This window comes from Diachasma alloeum, unplaced genomic scaffold (assembly GCF_001412515.2).
Source record: "Diachasma alloeum isolate Michigan unplaced genomic scaffold, Dall2.0 Dall_scaffold_00289, whole genome shotgun sequence".
NCBI lineage: Eukaryota > Metazoa > Arthropoda > Insecta > Hymenoptera > Braconidae > Diachasma > Diachasma alloeum.
In genome coordinates this window covers 346,392-362,526 of record NW_021680428.1, presented here as the reverse complement: position 1 = coordinate 362,526, position 16,135 = coordinate 346,392, and positions in this window count along the sequence as shown.

The window sequence follows — 16,135 nt, the reverse complement described above, 5'->3', positions numbered from 1 at the left end:
AGCGAGGATGTCACGCCCCCCCGCAGTTGGCCAGCGAAGCAAGCAGGCGGCGACGCTCGTTAGTATAATAATAATAATAAAAATGCATTCAAAAATAAAACAGTTGTTATTCTGACTCACCCTACGCCGGGGGATGATCAAGACGTTGAGATCAACAATCAGATGAACTGGAAACTCTCAGCAATCATCTCCATTCCGGATATGTATCTGTTCTCAACGAGCACATCTCACTTCCCTTTCTCGAAACAAAAACTCACAAATCACGTTGACGTCCGGTTATTCGTTCGCTCCGTCCTCCTCCACCAATTTGCCACGACCTTCCACATGCCTGTGTGCGAAGGGTGTAGCGAGAATCCAGGCCAGTCGAAATCGCGACGTTGATCTGTCGTCAAAGAGAACTTCACATTTCCATGTACCTCGACTCTATTTTTATTTTCTTATTTATTTGAGTGGAGGTGCCTCTGGAATAATCCAGATTTTCCGGGACTCGCCTTGATGAGGCTCAATCACTTTCCGCATGACTAGAACCTTCTTCTTTGCGCTGGGATTTCTCGGAATTATCTGGAATTGGAAAAAATTGATTGACTCTCGTGGCTTTGTGTTTTCAATAAATTCTAACTAAATTCATTTTTTTTTCATAAATCAAGGAATTTTTCCTCTGCGTTTGTTTGTGCTGTAAAATTTATGTTGTAAAGAAATGAGAATGCGCCAATTTTTTATTTGATAACTGCATCGATTTCTCTTCAAATACAAACCCAAAATAATAGTGGAACTATCGTATATCAAAACGACCCGAAAGATTAGATTTTCCAATACCACTACCGTTGATTATCCTGATAAAAACAAACGGATATTGGCGCGAGGTGTGGCCACCGTGGAATACAAATATCGATATTTTCGGGTTTTGAATTCATCAGATGTTAACATGATTATCTAGGGTTCAATTCCGGAAATGGGAGACCTGAAGTGATGGATGAGTCAAGCCGCATGATATCTAATTTCGATGCGTATCAGGTTTCATCTTCCCTCGATACCTCAACGAACCCCCTTCCACCCAAGAAGTTGATCAGGAATGAGGAACAATGCGGACAATGCCATTTTTTCGAATTGCATCAGCAAAAATATCTCGGCTATTGATAATCTATATCAATGACCTCAAGCCTGATACACTCCACCCACAGTCTCACGTAATAACAGCGATGTGGGTGGAGACCAGACCTGTGGATACAGCGAGGCCAACGACATGAATTCTCTTATCGATTGTATCCCAACTCTCGATACATTTCCAGCTGTACAATTCCTCTTAGGGTCCTTGTATTATCCTGAGTAATTTCAAATGCGTGCTCCAATGTTAATGGGGGTATTATCTCAGAACTCGGGGATTATATTTTGGATTTTCCTCGCACGGTGTCAAGGTAATTCAAACACTGCCGCAGCGAAACGGTAAAACGATTTAATATCTCCGAATCTAAGGGGAATAGATAAATTTTCATTATGACCTTTTTTGTAGGTCTTAATTCGATCTACAAAAAAGTTTCTAACAAAAATTTTGCTATCTGCCTTGGATTCCGAGATATTCATTGAAAACTTCGATACTGATTTTCGTCTTGGTTCCCAATATTCGTCTCTAACCTTCACTCGAGCATTTCGTCAATATCAATTAAATTCGTGAATAAAACATGCCATTCTCGTTTGAATTCACCCCGTCCTCCCACCAAGCGCAATTCTCATTCTTCAAGGATTAAATGACGAAGGCCGATACATGGGTTCATTGATTCCTCCTCCAGAACTTTTCAATTAGAAGTGACTCAATTCCCTTCACTCTGATTTCTCCTTCTGGCACTTTACATTCCCCTGTTTGAAGAAGAATCAAGAGTCGTTAAAAAGCTCTGCAAAGTTTCTCCCCCAGCGAATTCATTACTCGAAAGATCACAAGCCCTTGATGACGCGGAGGACAAGCGAAATGTCCAGCGTAATACCAGCAAAAAGCTGGGAAAAGAAAACTGCGAACTAAAATGGAGGTGTACCCATAGTTGGAAATTGGATCAATGCATCCTGAAAACTTTTTAGAAGTTGTTTGAACAGTATTTTGTTGCTGGCGATTTGAGCGGTCAAACTTTCAAGTGGATAACTCCTAGAATGTACGACGTGAATGTACAACAAATGGCACTCTGTTGGAATGATGCCCAGTGTTGTTAGCATCCACTCTGCAAAGTGTTAATTAATTAATTATAGGGGACTGAATTTTCAGTCCGGCTGATGTGCATTATCTTCGGTCAAACGACTTGCAGCCGCAGGACCACCGCAGCTAGTTGAAATTTTTGGGACACGACGTCACATGAAAATGTCGTTTTTTATTATTCATTCTTCTGTATCATTATTTTTTTTCATTCATTATTTCAATTGTTGTCATAATGCGTCTTAAAAAGCCCAAAGTTTAGTGATGATTCTCGCCACACAATTTTTTGATGATGATTTCATATTTTATTTCACACTTGTCTGTGCCATAACTAATTGAATAGATACTTTTTTCAAAAGTTGATATTCTCTTGGTCAAAATGAACACAAGCCTGAATAATATCAACATTAAATTTTGTGTTTGCTTAGGCGTCTCGTCTTAATTAAGCAAGATTGCAAGATTGAATATTTTTATATTCAACGACGATTACCAAAAAAAATTGTTATGTGGTTACCCTGAACGGTGGATCCCTTGGCCGGTGAGTCGATGAGGAACGCAGTTAATTGCGCGTCAACTTGTGAACTGCAGGACACATTACATGGACATTTCGAGCGCACATTGCGGTCCCCGCATCAAATTGCCGGACCGCGCCTGACTGAGGGTCGTTTACTGTATTAAAAACTTCTTACAATTGTTGTTCCGATAATTATTTAAGCCGAAGGCTTCAAATCCGCATCGATCCTCGGTCCTCCCCATCACAAAATCAGAAGTCCGTGAGACTCATCATCACAGCCATCATAATTCACGTGGATAACGATCTCCTCTCGAAAGTGAAAAGGAATACGAACTACTTTTTCCATTTTCGGGAAGAAACTCCGTCCCACCGATCTGACGTTGAGCTATTAATCTCGGCCTAGGTATGACTAACTGTCGTATCTCAGATCACAGAGTAGCTTGAAGCCCTCAATATTCCTCATTCAACGACGTATACTATATCGCGACAGCTAATGGATCGTACCGCATAATTTATGGGCATATGCCATCAGTGAATTATTAGCATCATGCCTTGATCGATGGGACACTGTCCGGGCTCGGTTAACGTGTTCTTTTACAGTTTTTAAACTGTTTTGGGAGCAATAACTCGTCAAAATCTTCTCTTTGTGGTGCCTCATGACACATCAAATTAAATAAAGACTGTCCTGAAGAGAAAGGTCTTCAGCACTCGAAAAGTCGTCACTCGAATCGTTTGCAAATTGCGGGCTCACAATGGCTCGAAGCAGGTGTTTCTTTTCTTATTGTTAACATCCTCATCAATTCAATATCTTCAGGAACTCGAGGGATGAAGTCATGTTTACGAATCGTCGAATGCAAAAACCAGAATTTTTCTCTGATGCACTCTCGATGGCTATCCGGTGGGAGCGATGAAACGGAAAGTCTCTTCACCTCAGCTCACACTGTACCCCATTCACATCCGCACAAAGTCAACGAAACTCAAAGCGACAGTATCGATCTCAAGGTTCCATCACCGTTTTCTTGGTACATAAGAACGAATTGGCTGAGAGGTCGTTACGATGGCGAAGAGCACATCGTCGGTTTCGGCCGATGCTTCTGCGATATTTCTGGGAATCAGTTTTGGTGAAAATGGGGAGAAATAACAGGTCCTGCGTGGGCTTCGCCCACACGTGAATTTTTTTTTCACCAGTGATCAATTTTCTTCTGCGGGATTTCATGATGTTTATGTCCAGCTTCCCTGATATTTCCCCAATATTTGAACTTCAACGTTGAGCCATTCGGAGCGAATAAAATTATCATCAGTAATTTTTTCAGAATTTTATAGGAAAAAACAAGTCGACTTGGTTCTCAGCTGAGTTTTGGAGCAATATCTCCGAATCTAAGGGAGATAGCGAAATTTGCATAATAACCTTTTTTGTAGAGCGAATTGAGAGCTACAAAAAAGGTTATAACAAAAATATTGCTATCCCCCTTAGTTTTCGAGATATCTATTATGAAAACTGACAAATAGTTGAAATCGACGAAAACCGTTTTACCGTTTCGCTGCTGATATTCAATCGTCGATAACTCGGCAACTGCTGAGTCGATTCCCCCCATTTTTCTTTCGTTCTCAAGATGTTTTTTCCATCTTTAAAATGAGTTTTGATTCATTCAAATCGCATCATTTGGTCAGGAGATATGAAAGATTAAACGCAGTCCGCTTTACCCCGCGAAATCGATCTCCTTGTTTTAAACATTTTCTTTTCCTTATTTTCCCAGTGTTGATCTTGAATTGGTGATAAACGAGCGAGGGATTCTCAGTGAGTACAACCCACCCGGGTCTCCATCTACCCCGAGATCTCTTCATTCTTATCTCCCCGACTATTACAGTTCCCCGAGACGTTACAGCAGAGACGAGAGGAAATCTCGTGTGCAATTTAACTGGATATACCTTCCGGAAGTCACTCTCACCATTGTGGCAGGGGAAAACCCTTCACGTAAGGGGGATGTTTCTGTGTAGCTCAGAGCAGTTGATTTTCCTCGGGATCGAATTGTCCAGATTATTGTGAATAATCCGATATGGAGCAGTAACTCACAAGAATTTTCACTCTGTTCTTGTCTGACTGAACTCTATTTAATTAAAAGACGAAAGCTCGGTTTTAGGGTGAATTAAGAGCTCGCATTTATCCGAGTCTTGATGACATCGTTCGGTAATTCAATTCTGTTTATTTTTCTTCAGTTGCCTGGTCGAGTTTTACTTTAAGGGCGACAATTCCATGTCGACTGGGATGAAAATTATACGTCAAATGTTTTTTTTATCCATGAAAATTGGAATTTATCAATTAATTCATTTATTCTTTCGATAATTCATTTATAAAAAAAAATAAAATCCATTTTTTATCTGTGGAAATTGGTATTTATTTATTTAGTCATTTTTTAAATTATTTATTCACTTCAATAGATAAAAAATGTTACGAAAAAATGATAAATTTTTTTTTTAAGTCTTGTGAGATGATAAAAACCATAATTCCACAGATAAGATTCCTCTTCCGCAGAAAAAGCTCAGTCCCCTCCTTTCATATTCCGCACCCTCGTCCCCAATACTTATAAAATTATGAATTTCTACAGAATGTGACATGGCTTCTGCCGAAGTAGGTCAACAATAAAAAGAATTACCGTGACAATTCCGTCCCTCCCCCCGCCCATTCCTATAATTCGCACAGCGCAGTTAATGGATTGCGCTCAATCGTCCGAAAAATGATTGAAAAAGATTTTAGTCTTATCATCGTGCATTCGCGTTTTATCTCGAGGGCGAGGTGAAAGTGAATCGCGGAGTGAAACGGCGATAAGAGGGATGCACAATTACTGGGCCGGAACAGTAGGAGACAATGGGGCGCACGTATGTGGGGACAATCTAGAGGTCATCTTGGCTCTCACAATCAGTAAACGGGTCAATCGGTCTGGACCCACTTTCTGGGAAACGTTCAACTCGAAATATCGTGGAATAGCCACTCTATTTCGCTTCCTGTAGCGATATCCAAGGGGCGAGTGACTATTATTCTGGTGTTTGATAAAAATATAATTTAGTCTTTATAGAGATTTAGTAAAATATACAGTTTACTCTCCCTAGCTCCGCGTCATTGAGCGGAGGGGAATGCGCCCCCCACTACGCATATGGCGGGGAGCCACGCCCCTTTCCCGCATGGAGGGGACAGCCTCTAGCTCTCGGCTCGTGAAATCTCGAGCCCCGAATGTGGAGAGCTAGCAAGAGTAAATTGTAATAATATTCTCTTTCCCTTCACTGTTAGAAAATTAATAATTGATTAATTATTTATAATTATTTTTTTGAAAATTAATGCCTTCTGAATTCTCAAAGTCGTAAATTAGAATTCAATTTAAATTAAATCGTTCATGGAATCGCGAAAATAATTGACAAAGATCCTCGATTTTAACGGTGTTCTCTCCGTCACGAGAACCAGAAGACTCGACTAAGTTCTAAGACGAGCCAAGCATCTTGACATAAACAGCGAAAATAATTATTCATCTCATCGTAATCACGAGAAAATTAATTTCCCAGAAAATGGATGCATTTTATCGGGCAGTATTCGAGGGTTTACCCCCTATGCTCATCTGCGAATGATACCACATCATTTAGCTGGAAAACTTCGTAAACGAGGTAGTATAAATGTTTTTAACGATCCACGGTTAAAAGGGATGAACGTTAATGAGACTCGGAAGTTCCTAAGGCCTCGTTTTATCCGATGAATCCCATGGGGGTAAGTCACTATCGGAGAACATATTAACCTATCCTTTATGAGGATTATTTGGTACGGATTAATTTAGTCATTATAGAATGTGACGTTGAAACGACCGTAAAAGTACAACTTCCTCGTCTGCGGGAGATTCTGAACTTTTTAAAGTGGATGCAGCGATTGAGGTCAAGATCTCGTTTGTGAAACTGTTGTCGAAAGTAAAAAATATTACAATAACATGATATTTAGTGCAATGAAGAGTTTCTTAAACTGAAATATATAATTTGGCGAATAAGAAGAATTACGCAATATTAATCAACAGATTTCCCTTCAACATCTGGGTGACACCTCAACAAGTTGACATGTGACCTCGGCTCATGACGAAATGATTATCCCGCGGGGAGAAATAATTCCCGGGTGAAAGCCCCACGGGACAACGGAAGGTCGTACGACCGGAGGAAAATCGATAATTAATCGAGTCTGCTGATGGCTCCAACGGGAGGAGCCGGCATCATATCGTAAATAAATCCAACATTGCACGTGATCTCTTCTGTTCTAAGATGAGAGTAAGAAAGCAGAATGAGTATGAATGAGAGAAGAAAATTGAGAGGATCAATGAACCCTGTAACGCTGTATTTATTGGAGACTATTATCCGTCGCAACCAATCACGTTTCATGACTCTCTTGTTATCTCCCCGCTGTCCTTTATTTTTCCGCGGGTGGGGGGCGAGCGTTTGAACCGTTCCTGATAGAAAATTGGGTTTCAGAGAAGATCTCGTGAAGTGAATTTGTTTGGAAATATGAGGAAAGTAATTGGAATCTTTTTTATTGAAGTGAATATCTCCGTGGGTTCATTATGGGGGGTTATTTCAGAAAAAAAAACTCTCATTTGGCAGCGCCATCTGTTGGAGTTTAGAATATTCTAGATTTTTCTAGGGAATTTGGGAAAATTCTTGTTTTAAAAAAAATTAGACAAAGTTTCTCCCAAATAATCTCAAATGCTCTTAACAATTCGACTGAAGACGACAATCTTCTGGGAAATTCAGTGATTTGTTGAAAAATACAAGGAAGGATTTTCTACATTAGAAAAAATTCGAGGTCTCCCACCAAAAAAATTAAGGAAATACAGCGGATTCGAATGAATAAGATAGGAATAAGTCCGTAAAACTAATTTTCGGGGAGCCATTTCGCAGGGAAATCCCACTTACACATCTCCATCTCCGATAAAACAACGAAATCACAAAAGTTGCTATTTACTCGTTCCACCTTTTTCATTTCCCACCTCTCGAGGGAAATTCCTGATGTAATTATCCCCGAAGAACAATTAGAGCGGGAACAACCGGCGTACCAGAGTGACTCTGGTCCTCTTTCGTTTATCCACACCAACAAAAAGCGCTTTCCGAGGGGGGGGAAAAAGTATGTCGAGCGTAAACTAAACGTAAACAGAGGCCACTCTTGAACTTTCCCGGGTAAACTCCGACCGGCCATGGAGATAGCTGAGGGGTTAGTCCCTGATTTTTGGGATACTCTTCGATAAACACTTTTTTTCACCCGGAGCCAAAGTGCCATATTTAGGCTTTTTTCGGGGGGAAAGTTGATTTTCGGCAAAATCGAATTTTTTCGTCGAGTGAACGTTGATTCCGTATTTTCTGGCCCGTCTAATGCCACTGAAGCCCTCAGATGCCCCAGAAACGCAGAAATAAAAAATTTTTTTTTTCACTCGGAGCCAAACTGGAAATATCCGTAAACATTAATATAATTTATTTAAAAGAAGTGCGATTGAGCATTTAAAATTTTGTAATTCAAGGCTTGAACCAAGCCTAGGTCCAGGGCTTGATGAGCCCAGTTTCTATCATCGATTCCTACTTGAATCCGTTCCCCAAACGGAAATTCACGAGTCTGGTAACAATACACGGATATCCAATGTATAAATTAACGTCAATTAATCATCGGAGCATTGGGAATATCCAGTTATGGGCGCGGAATAGGATATTCGGTGACAGGACATTAATTAGGAGATACTCCAACCGAAAGAGAAATATTAACGTGAGAACATATTCCACTGTCAGATATTTCGCAGGTCTTTTGGCCCTCATCGTCGCAAATAAAACGAGTTGAATGTTATCCAACGTTATACAGTTGCCTGACTTCCATGTATAAACTAAAAAAAGTCCTGAAAATGAACAAAAAATCCATTTCGCGAGATTAATTAATTTAAACTGCATTTTTTATTGCAATGTCGTAATTGTAATATCGACTTTAATTCACGGTTTCAATGATGAAATGACCTACTGCCTTAATTCCATTTGTCGGATTCAAAAAGGGCAAATTCAAAACAGACTAGAGAAAAACCGGAGACAAAAGTAAGTCGGTAAAACGTTCAGTGGCATCCTTTCTGTGTTCTTCGCGCATTCCACGTTGCATCCCCCTCCCCCTCTCCCCCCTCCAATTTGTCAAAGTCCGTCGTGGAGCGTCTGCTCTCCGGAGAGCGCTGTTCCTCATTATCCTCGGTATTTTTTCAAGAAAACTATTCTCCCGGTGCGAAATTACATCGACAGAGTAATGGAGCGGTAATCAATTCAGGAGGTGTAATTAATCGAGAATTCACCGGTTCAATTTTTATTATATATTTCAATCGATAATTCTTTTTTCTCAAAAATTCACATAATTTACATTTTTTTTGCATTAATTCTAATTTAACTCACACTGACAGTTTCATAAAAATCCTTATCATTAATATCATAAAACTAAACAGTAATTTCCCCAAAGTAAATATTAGAATTAATTAATTTTCTTCAAACATAGAATGCTAATCACGAAGGAAACGCCTACTCATTAATTTTTTCTCCAAACTTTATATAATTTACACTCTTATTCACATAAACTCTAATTTAATTCACACTAACAATTCCATTTAAATCATTATCATTAATAACATTAACCCAAACTGCAATTTCCCCAAACAAATATTAGAATTAATCAATTAATTAAGTTCAGTTTAATGCACATTAAATTAAGTCCCTCTGACGAAAGAGGGACTAAATTTAATTAATTAAAATCCACTCAAACATACATGGTAATCACAAAGGAATTGCGAGCATTATTAAACGTGATATTCTCCTCCAAACAGGAATGCGAGAATTTATCAAGCGACTGATCGAACCCCTCAAACTGCCCACATTTCCCCATCGACAGCTGCTGCATCTCCTCCACAACCACCCCCACATCATCATCATCCCCATCATCATCAAATAATTGAATTAGACTATCAGAATGTCCGCATCCCCTGCCTCCCCCCAGTTCGTCAATTTTCGGGGTGGATTTAGCCGCGTAAAAGCTCCGCCTCTTCGATATCTCCAGCAGCGTCTCCCTCATGGACTTCCTGGCGACCTTCGGCACCTCCAAGCTGCCCTCGGAAAACCCCTCCAACGACGAGTCCTCCGAACTCTCCCCCTCGGACTCATCGCTCTTCATGTTGGAAACAAGACACTTCAACAGCCTCTGACACGACTCCCTCCTAGTGGTATTCGACATCCCGGGGTAGCTGTACCTCGTTGGATTGTCCCTCGACATCTCCATTATCTCCTCGTCCACATCCACCAGTGGAAACAATTCACCCTCGGATTTTGAGTTTATCCACTTGAAGCCCCTCGATAAATCTCTCAACGACATCTTATCACTGTTTTTCACGTCATAAAAATTGTCGTTATCGATGGGAAAGTTTAATGCTGTTTTAGCCCCGCTGGGGGACATTCCATTGATGATGCAATCGTCCGATGGATTTTCTAGCTTTCGTCGCGGGCTCTTCTGTTGACAAACTGGCGAGGATGTGCAGAAGTTTTCGCTCTTCATTATCAGGGATGAGAGCGATGAGCATGTTGACATACACTCCCATCCCGAGTCCTTTGATGTCGCTTGCGCGGGGATTTGTTGGCCCACATTCCCATCCACTTTACTCAATTTGGCGGCTTTTTTCGGGGAGAGAATTTTTTTCAACACTTTTTTGCAGGAGAATGACTTCCTTTTAGGGGTTTTCACAGTCTCTTCGGGATTAACACTCACTTCACTGTTTATTTTCGGTTTCACTGGGGATTTTGACAGCTCCAGGGTCGGGAGCGAGTGAAATCTCCGGTATTTTTTGTCCCGCGTTTGTCCACTCGACCGTTGCATCGGGAGTGTACGATTTTTTGGCACTTCCGATTTTTTACGGGGAGATTTTTTCATCTTTTCGATCCAACTGAACATTTTTACAGATTTCTAAATACAATTTATTTAAAAATTCTGGGATTTTTTAAGGAGAATCGATGAAGTTGCGGTATTTGGAAAATTAAGAAATTTGTTTTTTCACTATTTTTACTTTGATTTTGTAATTTTATCACTGTCACTTTATGTTTGGAGGAGCGAAGTGCGCGTGCCCTGTGCTGGTGAATTTATGTGACGAAATTTAAAATGCAGGCGGTATTTGAAACCCATGGGGTACCTTCGGGACGGAGGGGGTTGGGGGAATGGCGAGTGGATTTTACAGCCCTTGGGCCGCCCGACGCTGACCGACGCCAACCACTAGCGGAGACCGAGACCTCGCAGTCGTGGGGCATTTACCCCAGCCGGGATTTTCCAGGGGGAAAACCCCTTTGTAAATGAAAAAATGTTATGCATTGAATTTTCGGGGCTTTATTTTTTTTCCTTTTATTTTATTGTCGATGTGGACGAGCGAAGAATTTATCATCTTTTTATAAAACGAAAGGAAAGAGGAAAAAACATTTTTTATGTCTTGAATGGCTTTAAACAAAATAAAAAAATATTTTTCAATGTTTTTTATATTCGAACTAATTTTTTAAATTTGAATGCAGATGAATGAAAAATTAATGATTTTTTTAGAGAGAGAAATGAAACAGAAAAAAATAATTTTTTATGTCTTGAATAATTTTTTTGTCTCGGCTGTCGTCAAAGTAGAATGAAAAATTATTTTGAAATGTTTTATTCGTTTTATATTCAAATAAATTTGTTTTAACTCACGCACGAGTAATATTAAATTTTCTTTGAGGTTGAAAACAGCGGAAATGAAAATGGAATTTTTTTTTTCATAACCCCGAGGGAGATAAATCAACGTCTGGGCTGGCGCCGCACCGCCTGTCTCCCGGCGTCCTACGCTCAAAAGCTGCTGATGCAAAAACACATCACCCGAGGGGGCGGGGATCGGGAATAATCCTGCTGTGGTGTCATAAAATTGCGATTCCTGAATTCAATTAGACGGTTCATTCCCTAATCTCGGCTATTTTCTTGGGCTGGCGAGACAGAATTACCAGCGGTTAATGAAGCTCAACGTAAATTTTCTAAATGTCCGAATAACAAAACGAAAGAGATTTTGAGCCGAGAAATTTTCATTTAAAAATGCGCGGAATTTGCATTATAAATCGATAAAAATTCAAAGAATTTTCTCGTGAATTTTTTCTTTCTTGAATTTTCTTCTGAATTTGTTTAAACAATTAAAAATATCAATCGACTTCATTATTGGCAATATAACCAGGATTATTCCCCATAATTGAATATTTCGCTTTTATTCCCTGTTCAGGATAAAAATTGCAACAGGATAATCTCCCCTGGGGCGCTGTATAAATTAAGAGTCGGTTACGCTGGGATTTATAACACCCCTTTAATCCGTGAATTGTAGCGCAATATTTCATGCAGTTGCACACAGTAAAATCTCATAAAAAGCGGGAATAACGGATGTATGAGGTGGAACCCCCGATAACTTGTTGATTTTTACAACGTAGATCCAATAGGAGATATCATGAACCTGTATTTGTTTATTTTTTGTGGGAAATTGCCATTGATCATCGCCCGTCGGCCGGGATATTACATGTGTAAACAGTGCAGAGGCAGATACGAACGAGAATAATTGCAAGGATTTATATTTTCACATTATTGTTCACTGGAAATTTATCTCGGTAACACGTGGATTCAGGGGAAAATCGCAGACGAAATTATTGGTACACCAGAAAACTGCAAATAAAAAACTTCTTTTGTCAAGAGATTTATCAAGATGTCAAAAAATCGTTCTTTTTTACGTTTGTTTTTGTTTTTGCATTTCAAGTGCATGCATCTCGGAAACCGTTGTATATAGGAGAAAATGTCATAGAACCTTTTTTGTAGACCATAAAATTTCCAACAAAACATATTCTATAACATTTTTCTCTAATTCCCATCATTATCGAGATAATCCCGAATTTTTAAAAACCCGAAAAAATCGGAGCTGAAAAGTTTCTGAGTTGAGTTCATCGGGGACTCCCCTCTCCTGTCCATTCCCCAGGCCCGTCCCTGCGCATTCGTACTGCGCAGAGGGGCTATGAAAGCTATCCCCCCAACTCAAACGATGGAATAGAAATCACGAAATAAACGGAACCCGAGGAAAAGTAATTGTTCAAAAATATCTGTAGATCATGATTGATCGCGCCATGAGCCTTCCCCGGCCCCTTCCTACCGTCGAGACAAAGAGTATTGTATCCACAGTGATTAACACCGGTGCCTGCCACCAGCAGACGCTCAAAAATTCGCAGGTCAGCACTACGTCTGAGACAATTCAGTAGCGAAGTGGTAAAACGTTTTAAGTCGACTCATCTCCCAGTTGAGTTTTTGAGGAATATTTCCGAATCTAAGCGAGATAGCGAAATTTTTCTAATTACATGTATTGTAGCTCTTAATCGGCGCTACAAAAAAGATTCAGAAAACATTTCGCTATCTCCCTTAGATTCCGAGATATCCATTGAAAACTGGTCAATAGTCAAAACTGACTTGTACCGTTTTACCACTTTGCTACTGAATTAAAGCACCATCTGCGCCCACCCCGAGAGATCTCTCCCGAATTCCAGTGTCTCCATTCTTGTTTCAATCGTAAACAAAGGGGAGGTAAAGTTTTCAGCATTACCACGATTGCTGGAGACCCAATTGTTATGCGGACCGGGGTAAATTTGCTGTCTGCGGCTAACAGCACCCCACTTAACTGATTAATGCTCCTGTTAACTATTAACGATTAATACTCATAGCTGGGGTAGCAACCAATGCTATAATGTGTCGCATTGCATCGCGCGAAGGTAACACGAATTTCCAATCAACTTTGAGTGCACGGGGATAATGTTATTCTGTTCATAAATCGGTGATTTCAATATTCATACGCCCGATTTATGGCTTCACTTCCACGAAATTCCCATTTTTCGATGGGAAGCGACAGGAAATTAATTGAGATATTTCATTCTGCTTTGATTAAAAAATTCTGTACTCGTTGTTTATTCACTTTTAAAGCGAGAAATTTTAGGGGAAATTCTCGGGTTCTTTAAATGGAAAAATTTTCATTTTAAAATGTTTTATTACTACCGAATTAATTCAGCGGTCATCATAAAAATATTGAATTGAACACAATTAATCCTGTTTTTTTAATGTTGTCACCTTCAATTTGCGGATCGATTCCAAATAAAATGGCAATGCTGATTGGAAAATGATGATTTCCTGGGGTGAGGCAACAGGTGGTCTTCGAATTCATTACGCATTTGCATTTATCCAGAACAATGCACGTGGCAAAAACGTATAGTGCCCTAATGAGAGCGTGGAGCATTGAAGAAATTGGCGGTAGGATAGAATATTTGGGGGAATGGTCGCAGGGAATTCAATGGAGCTGATGAGAAATTGAAATTTAGATGTGTCGTCCTAATCTGCATCAGCAAATTTACTAGGAGAACTCAGGGTCTTGAAAAGACATGCATTTGCCCTTTGGATTGATGAAGATGATATATTTCGTCGCACGTGTAAAAGAATTCCACAGGAAATTCTTTACGAATTGAATTTATAAAAAGCTTGCGGGATTTGCCCGAGAAATTCTAATGCAAATGAAATGAAAAATAAAATGGAAATGCCAGAATTAATGAAAAATAAAAATTCAACTCTTTTTTGTAATGAATTTTCATTTGTTTTAATTAATTTTTCTAATTCATTACAAAAAAGAGTTGAATTTTTATTTCTTTTAATTAATTTTTTTATTTATTTCAATTCACTTTTTCTATTAAAATGCACGAAATAGTTAAAAGTTTTGAAATTTTCCACGAAAATAGAATAATAAGCTACGGAATTTTGAGGCGAATGCCCGGGGGTCGTTGCAAAACAATTATGAATAATATTTTTCACGACACAATATTTCTTATTCAGCAGTAAATAGTCGGTAATATAATGGAGCCAGAACACTGTCGGGATTATATTATGGAGTGTCCAACTCACAATAGCGACGACTTTATGATTCCGGGAAAGCAATATTCGAGGTAAACGAGTGGCCAAATGAATTTTGTAACCCCTGATGGTTTATACGGGGGTCAATCGATGAGAAGTATGAAAGGTGGAGGAGGACAATGGGGGCCGAGGGACTGGGGATTAAAATTGTTTCAGCCGCATGTAACCCAGAAAATTTGAGACGGGTCTGGATTTTACAGCGCGAGAAATAAAAATTCTGGAAATACTTCAAACACGAGAAAAATTTAATTAAACTTTTACTTTAGATTTATTCCCCTATGAAAATTAATAATTATTTTCTCCAACGTTTCAGATGAAAATTCGATGTCTTTGTAATGACGAAATAATTATTGAAATTTATTCTGTCATCGAACTAAAAAAAAAATTTTATATCGGAAAAATCAACATTCTCAATTTAAAATTAATGTAACGTTAAAAAATTCCCCTCTAATTGTAGCCGAGATAATTGGATTCTTGGAATATCCCTGTGCAGAACTATTCCAACAAAACTTTTCATATTGCAAGTAGCTATCCGCCGCGGGCTGTCTCAATACTCCCTTCCCCGATCGACGCATGCAAAATCCTTCTTTTTTGTAATTCCTCTCATTACATGAGCAGAATCTCCGAAGTTATGGGGATTCGCCCAGTGGGAGGGGAAACATACTCGGAATTTTGATTTGTACTTTTTAAAATACTCGACGACGGATATTTCAACTCCACTGACAATTTCATCGGGAAGTTTCTAAATTTCTTGGGAATGCAAATGTCGGAAGTTTCTGCCATCTCATGAACTTCATTTGATGTGAATACAAACTGCGTTTATTTAGTGTTGGTAAATTTTTTAGTTTTTCAATTCTGTCTTGTTTAATGAGAAATTTAATGGCTTTTAATCATGAAGGAATTCAAATTGAAAATTATCCCATTCATTTATAATGAATTTATTTGATGTGAATGAAGACTTCTCTTTTAATTTAGTGTTAATAAATTTTTTACTTTCTCAATTTCATGTCTTGTAAAATAAGAAATTTAATATTTTTTAATTATGAATAAATACAATTAAAAATTGTATTCTCCATTATATACAATTATTCCAATGAATATGAGAATAAAAAATTGTTTTCGTTTATCTACATCAAATAAAAATGAAAATTATCCAGTCATTTCCTCTGAATTCATTTAACATGAATGATATCACGAATTAATAAAAACGAAAAAAAAAGTATTAAAAAATTTCAAAAATTTCCACCGCTAGTCTCAAATTCATTCCCCCGCACCTCACAAACCCGACGCCCAATTATTCCACCTAAAATCCTCCGGCATCCTGACACGAACATTTCTCAATTGCCACTTGTCCCAGGTGTAACGTCCGTCGCCACACACCTCAACCTATCAATTCCCCGAAAGACTGACAGCCCCCTCCGCCCCTCCTGCCACCCCC